The sequence below is a fragment of the Python bivittatus genome, unplaced genomic scaffold, assembly GCF_059951505.1.
Source record: "Python bivittatus isolate LINGU-HERP-01145 unplaced genomic scaffold, Pbiv_v1 ctg000020_np1212, whole genome shotgun sequence".
NCBI classification, from domain to species: Eukaryota; Metazoa; Chordata; class Lepidosauria; order Squamata; family Pythonidae; genus Python; species Python bivittatus.
This window is the reverse complement of record NW_028277030.1, coordinates 57232541-57239975: the sequence shown is the minus strand read 5'-3', so window position 1 is coordinate 57239975 and position 7435 is coordinate 57232541. Positions and strand designations below refer to the sequence as shown.

The window sequence follows — 7435 nt, the reverse complement described above, 5'->3', positions numbered from 1 at the left end:
GCGGGACTCTTTCGAATCCCCCTCCTTCTAAACTTTGCAACGCTGGCCCCGACGGCCCGATGCTCGGGGCTGCGTATTTCATGGCGAGGGAGTCCGGGGTGACGGACTTGATCCGGGACGGGAGGCAGGGGGCGACGGGCTCTGCAGCCTCTCGGTTACGACGTGCCCCGCATCTTCTTTGCCCCGCCGTTTCGTTCTTCCTTCGCGCCAGTTGGAAAACTGCTCGGAGTAGTCCGCGTGCCACATTCCCCTGTCCTCTGCCACAGCACAGGAATAAAAGTGGGGTGGTATAAAATTGCTCTGCTCGGTTCCTTCCGTCTGTTGAGGGAGATAAAAAGAGGTTGGTGGTACAAGGAGAGAAAGAGAACTGTGGCATGAAACAGAATGTTTCATGTGTTTCAAGTGAATGTTGGTGGTTATTTATTCTAATGGACAGGATAGCTAATAAACTTAATTTTAATCTATTAGTTTACCAAAAGATGTGTTTACATATACTTAGGTTAGCTGGCCTTGACTAATCTTGGAAAAGCTAAACAACATTGAACCTGTTTAGTTCTTGGATGGGAGACCACAAGGAAATTACACAGCTGTCAGCTAAGTAAGAAACTGTAACACCATCGCAGAAAAAGACAATGCCAAGCTTCTTAGGTATTGTTGCCAAGAAAATCAGTCACCAGTGGGTGACCTTCACCTGAAGGGATCTTTACCTTGCATGAGAAAAATAATTCAAATTCATAAATATGTCTATTAATATTTAAGTTAACTTAGCACCACATTATTTCCTTTTTTTTTTTTGTAAGAAATGTTCAAGCTTGAGATATTGCATCACAGCTTGGTCTTTGAATTATATCAAATTGTATGTCTGTTTCTATGTGCTTTGCTTTAAAGTTTCTGTTTAGTACTCTTTGGTCTAAAATCCACACTTCAGTACTTTATTCACTTTTCTCTAACAAGTTCCAAAGGTATCCCTGTGAAGACCCCCACTTTAAAGAAGAAGGAAAACAAAGTTGGCAAAGTGAGAAAATAGTTAATTTGCCCTTAGAGACAGTATTTTCTAAAATGAACTGTTTTGAGCATTGCACCGCTCATTCTGTGAAATAACTCTTGTAAGTATTGAATTTCAGAACCAATTTAAAATCTGGAATCCCATAATTCTTACCAATGTGCTCACTGGGTGTGAGGTAACTTGCATAAAACCTGGAGGGGCGGTTCCAATCTTCTGGTCTCATGGTTCTGCTTTTAAATACCATGTCAATCTTTAATAAGATTGTTTCCATCCATGATTTAATTAAAAATGAGAGGGCCTACGAGGTATGTATTGTTGATATTTTGATGGGATGGGCTTAGTGAAATTGATTTCACCCTGTAGACTCCATCTGGCTCCTTGGTCTGGCACCAATCTAGACTGGAGAGACAGTGGGAGGATAATGTTATCATCCTTAGAGATTTAATTGTTCTTGCAAGGAAACCTTTCTGCTCTGGCACCAGGTTTTGAGGATATGTACAGTCCTCTGAGAATGTATTTCCTCCCTTTCGTTTTTCTGAATGTTTGCATATTTTTGCCACTGAATGTTTACCAGAGCTTCATGTAGGTCCCACTTATCAGGATATAAAGGAAGTCTGATGTTTCTTTCATTTGTTTCATTAACCATGTCAGCTGGCAGGCAATTTGCCAGTGTGAAAAGATAATTGCCCCACCTCATACCAAATTGCAAGCCTGGAGCTGGTAATTTCATGATTTGGGAATGGTTTCCTGCCTCAGGATATGAATAACTTCCCATTATTGAAGGAAGCATAAATTTGGCTTTGTGTCAGAATGCTACAGGAGAGTATCAGGCTATCTGTCAGCTGAAGTGCCAGTGGTTGCCATGAAGGGTTGAAGGGTTAGGTTCATGGTATTCTCTCAGCTTGCTTCTCTCCTTGCGGACGTTTCATTACCAGGCTGGGTGACATCATCAGTGCAAGGGGGAGTAAAGTTTGCTGGCTGTTTATATATGGTAGCTTGTCTTACCAGCCAATGCCTTACCCAAAAGGCAATCCAGTTAAAAAAAACAATATCCAGTCAAAGCTGGTAAGGCAAGCTACCATATATAAGCAGCTAGCAAACTCCAAGTGCCAGCAGGTCATATAGCAAGATGGTGATCCCAAATGTATGAGTTCTTCACCAGAGAAAGGTGAAGAAGTACAGATAGTCTTCATTTAGCGACCACCTTGTTTAGTGACAGTTTGAAGTTATGACAGTGATGAAAAAGTTACTTTGCAACCAATCCTCACATTTACAACCTTCACAGGTCTGTAAAACAAAGGAAAGTTGAAGTAAGGTCATAAGTACTTAGCAACCGCTTCACTTAACTGAGTTGCCAGTCCCAATTGTTGTCGCTAAACAAAACTACCTGTGCAATCTTTTGAAACAGCCAAGTCAAAATCTAAATTTAAACCTATAGAAGTGTTATGACAGGATTTGAAAATGGTAATTCATCTTAGAAAATTCTCAGTGTTGCTGACCTGAAGAAGTTTGCCATGGATGAATGGGCCAAAATTCCTACATAGGTATTGATTACATTTATTACAGTTAAAGATGGGGTAACCAGTGACTAAATATAGTGTGCACACACACATGCTGGTTCATTTTGTTTATGAAATAAACATGCCTTTAATTATGATGTTATTTGCTCACTCAGACAAGTTTTATATATCAGTATGAACCTCTAATAACATTCAGTGACAAAGCAGCACCTTTATTGCATACTTCTAAAAAGATGTTTTCTTCATCCCTTTAGTGCTAGTAGGACATTGCAAAGCATTAGAAAGAAATACTTTCAAGTGTGCTTGGACAAGCAGAGCATCTCTCCTTGAAGCAGCTGTGATCTCTGGAAGGCTCAGCATAGCTGCTTTGAAGGCTGATCCTGATTATTTGAGGATGCATACACAAGCAACGGTGGCTATACATGCATATGCACACTTAAATAGTTGCAGAGTGGCTGTGTAATTCTTCCAAAGGGCTCAGCTGCTTCACTCGTGTACAGCAGAAGTGTGTTACTTGTGCTAATGTTCTTTGCAAAGCACTTCTTTCAGCCCCTTTGCCCGGCCTACTTGCTACTAACCACCTGGCACCAAATGCATTAAGCAAGCATGCTTAGCTAATGAATGTCTTATTTAACATATATAAATAAGGTTTGTGACAACATCTTATGCATTTTAGCTATTATACTAAAGATTTTCAACATTTTGCTAGGGGAGAACCCTATGTACACTTCCTTGGAAGAATCTCATTGAACTCAGTGACTGAAATCTGAAAACTATTAGTTTATTTGAAAACCATCAGTTTTTTCAGCATTTAACTTGAACATTTAAGCCTATTGAGTCTGATAATCGACATGTATTCTTATACTTTAGTTAATATTTATGTTAAAATATACAGACTACAACACAAAACAGCTCTAGAACCTTGCTTTGGAAATCACTAGGGATTGTCATGTTGTTTTGCAAACTATGTTGAACTTGCAGATTTCAAGCACACGTAATTAATATACCTTAGCACCAACTTAAAAGAGTAAGTATTAGGTACATTCTTGTACTACTTAAGCTATACTGTAAACATTTCATTGAAATTCAAGGACTGAAATTTTTCATTCTGGGTTTAAGATAAATCATTTTTCAAAACAAATGAGCAAAATAGCACTTTTTTGTAACAATGCCATCCAAACCAATTACATACTCATGTAATATTCTTAAAATTCTAAAACTATAACCAAAGCAGTGTAAAGGTGTATAAAAATATTGTGCCATTTTAAAAAAAAAACATATTTGAAAAAAAAAGGTAGTTCAAACCATTTGATGCTGCATTTTCTTTCCTGAGTATGTGTGAGGCAAATGCAAGAGGATAAGAAGAAAGTAATGGAAAATATTGCTGTGTGATTGGATATGTATTCCCTGTGCTGATGTATTAGTTTGTACTGAACAGAACTGTATTTAGATTTTGGTTTGGATTGAAGCATCACAAGATTTTTAGTTTACTAGTCCTGCTTCAATTACTATGCTTTCCTTTAGGTACTTTATGGTGATTATGCAGTTCAGACATGTCTGAAAATGTTATGATCAGTATATTTTTTTCCCAACAAAAACAAGGCAGATAAGTCAATGTTTTGAGTAATTTGGTATATTAAAACAGTTCACCCCTAGGGATTTACATAATCTGAAGGATTTCTGAATGCTCCTGATGACTTTCTTTTGATAAATCTTCACTATGGACTGATGAGGGACACAACAATTGATGCAGGTTTTTGGTAATTTGATATAGAATCATATTAAAAATTTGTTGTAAGAGCTCCTTGATTTTTGTCATTTTCAAGAGTTAGTTTCAAAGTAAAATGTCTCCGAAATAGTAATCTTAGCAACACTAGCATAACAAAGATTATTAAGAACAGTAATTTCATTCCAAGCACATTGCAGTGGCATGTTGGCCAGAAATGCTGAGACTTGGGATCCTAACTTTTTTGAAGAGCTCCATATTGGGGGAAATAGTTACAAATTAAACATGCCTTCAGGTTGAGCTTAATGCCTGGTGTCTGCATCCATGCAGTTTTTTTCATTTCCTAATCTGGCCAATAGCCCTGGAATTCCCAGGTGATCTCTATCCAAAGACTTAACCATAGCTGATAAAGCTGTGCAAAATTTGCCAATCCAGGAATGGATCATATGAGAGAACGTATAAGCCCTGGGAGACCCAGTTTGGTGTAGTCGTTAAGGCACCAGGCTACAAATGGGGAGACCGTGAGTTCTAGTCCCGCCTTAGGCATGAAGTCAGCTGAGTGACCTTGGGCCAGTCACTCTCTCTCAGCCCTAGGAAGAAGGCAACAGCAAGACACTTCGCAAATCTTGCCAAGAAAACCGCAATGGCTTGTCCAGTCATTCACCAGGAGTCAACATTGACTCGAAGGCACACACAGACACACACAGTTCATTTCTGTCTGTAACATGCCATTTTGAGAAGGCAGGGTTCAGCTGCCTGAATGGTTCCAGCTCCAAATAGGCCTCTATCATCCTTAGTCACATCTGATTTGGAGGATTTGTTTTTGAAATCCTCCCCCCTCCCACTCCCCGAATGGCATGGTTTGGTGGAGGTGCCCAAGAGCTTAAGGGGGTGCAAAATGGGCAAATTAGTTGCTAAGTCCTGACACATGGTACCAAAATCACATTAAGTTGAGAGTTTTACACTGGTTTTCAAGTTGTTTTATGAAGACAATTCAAAGTGCTGGTTTTAACTTTTGAAGCTGAAAACACTTCAAGCAGCTTCTCAGATTGTCAGGTCCTTCTCCAAAATTATGGAATATACTTCATGGTATTTCTCTTGACACACACACCCCTTTCCTCTTCTGCCAGACACTTTGAGTTGTACAGGAAAAAGGAAAGACTCTCTCAAGTCAAATTATGCTCCTGGTGGCTTTAGTTAACAATAAAGCCAAGTAGTTTGCCATTGCCTGCTGCTTGAATATCGTTTTCAACTTCCCTGGGATGTTCTGGAGCTCCCTAGCCAAGTAATAACCAGTTATGATCCTGCTTGGTTTTTCTGAGATTAGCTGAGGACACCTAGGTGCTATCATCTCCTGTGACTTTCACTAATCATTTTAGTTCTTTTTACAGGTTTGTATTTATGCATGTGTATGTATGGAGGAAGAGAGAGTTAACTGATTGTTAGCTGCCTTGTATGCCCTGCAAGAAGAGAGGCAAGGTAGGGATTCAATAAATAATAAATATTAAAACTGTACATTAACTTGGTAAATGTGAGGGCCAAATCCGAGAGTTGATAAGGTAAGTTCAGGGGTTTGAATAGGCCTGTTGGAATGAACATTACTGATTCTCTCTTTCAAATATGCTGTCCCATATGCTGTTCTTTCCTTTATTCAGAGCTCAGTCTAGCATTAGAATCCAGATTGGGTGAGAAGACACTTCATAATGTGGATTTTCATCCTTTGCCATCTGCCGGTAGGGTTAAACAACCCCATTTCACTGACTAATCTGCCTTTTAAATACTTCCTTTTAGTATTACAGAACACTATATTGCATTTCTCCTGAAAGGGCCTAGCTTGACTTCCAAAATGCTAATAAGTAACATACTAAGTAATATATTTTAGAACCAGATTATGTTAGTTTTACAATCTAGTATTGTCCTTTTTCACATTAAGTTCTGCTAATAGATTGAGATACCAGTTTAATTTTTCTAGATCGGTGCTTCACGATGGGATCTTTCTAGACACAGCAAAGACACTAAAAAGAAAACTGTTAAGCAAAGTGTAGATAGTAGTTATTACAGACCCATCAGGAGACATAAAATACTTGTAATTCCCTAAGTAGATATTTTTGTTTCACTTGTTTACAAGATAGGAACTTTGCAACTTAAACAACTGTTCTATTCTAGAAAACTTTCAATAATCTGATTTTTGCAGAAGTCGGAACAACTACCCACTTAATTGAAATAAAATTAAGAGTAAAATAACACTGAAAATTATGAGATAATGCAGTAGATATCTGTACAGTAGCTATGGCAAAACATGAGTAAGAGGGGAAAGCATCTGACCTGTGGGAAATGCTGCCCCTCTTCTATACTCACTTCAAAGTATTTATCCGCTCACTGTATTTCTTTGCATTGTGTGCTTAATGCAAATGTTTACAACCTTGAAATTTTTTAATGTGGCTTATGGAAAAATTTGTGCAAAGTCAAGTTTATCTACAAGTCTTACATAACCCATGGGACATCTTTTTAACAAAAATAAGAGCTATTTGGAGATCTCCCTAAATTGAGAAGCAACAATACAGTCTGGGTCAGATGCTCTGTTTATCGTTAAATAACCATTGACGTTAATTTCACCTACATTTTCAGTATTGATTACCATATAAATTATTCTATTTCCACTAGCTTAATACACCTCAACTTCTTTTTATAACATTGGGTGTAATATTTTTTTTACTTAATGTTTGCAGTATCTTCCCAAGACTGACCGTAGGCTAAACCTGGGCCTCTCTGTTCTTAGTCCACCATCTTAACCATTGCACCACACACACACAAAAAATGATGTGAGGCAAAGGAAGATTAAGAAGCTGTGAATGAGAATTTAAGTACAAAAGAAAAGCTATTCTGGATCAGACCAGAGTCCAGTCAGGTCCATCATATTTTTCCTACAATGGCTGACCAGATGTCTTGGAATGACACAAGCAAGACAGCTCTCACTTATGGCTTGGTCACCTCATATGTGGACTACAGCAATGTGCTTTACATAGAACTGCCTTTGAAGACATCTTGGAAGCTTCAGCTGGTCCAGAATGCAGTAGCAGAAGCAGTTGTGGGTGTACCCTTGGGGCCTAGCTATTTGAGGAACCATCTTTCTCCTGCTGTTTATCCCTATCCTGTAAGAAGAGACAGAGTCTGAGTCCATTA

The 7435-nt window shown here is 38.6% G+C and overlaps 2 protein-coding genes across 3 annotated transcripts in view; both read left to right on the top strand.

Moving 5' to 3' along the window:
• PREP (prolyl endopeptidase) overlaps nt 1–5735 on the top strand; it is a 108757-nt gene extending 103022 nt beyond the window's left edge. Inside the window, exon 16 of one of the 2 annotated variants that reach the window (XM_088138879.1) lies at nt 5644–5735. The gene's annotated coding sequence lies outside the window, so the exon portion shown is untranslated. Of the gene's footprint in view, nt 1–499 lie in introns of both variants that reach the window. The other variant, XM_007425561.4, reaches the window with a different exon arrangement.
• POPDC3 (popeye domain cAMP effector 3) overlaps nt 1–7435 on the top strand; it is a 27739-nt gene that overhangs the window by 329 nt on the left and 19975 nt on the right. The window lies entirely within an intron of this gene.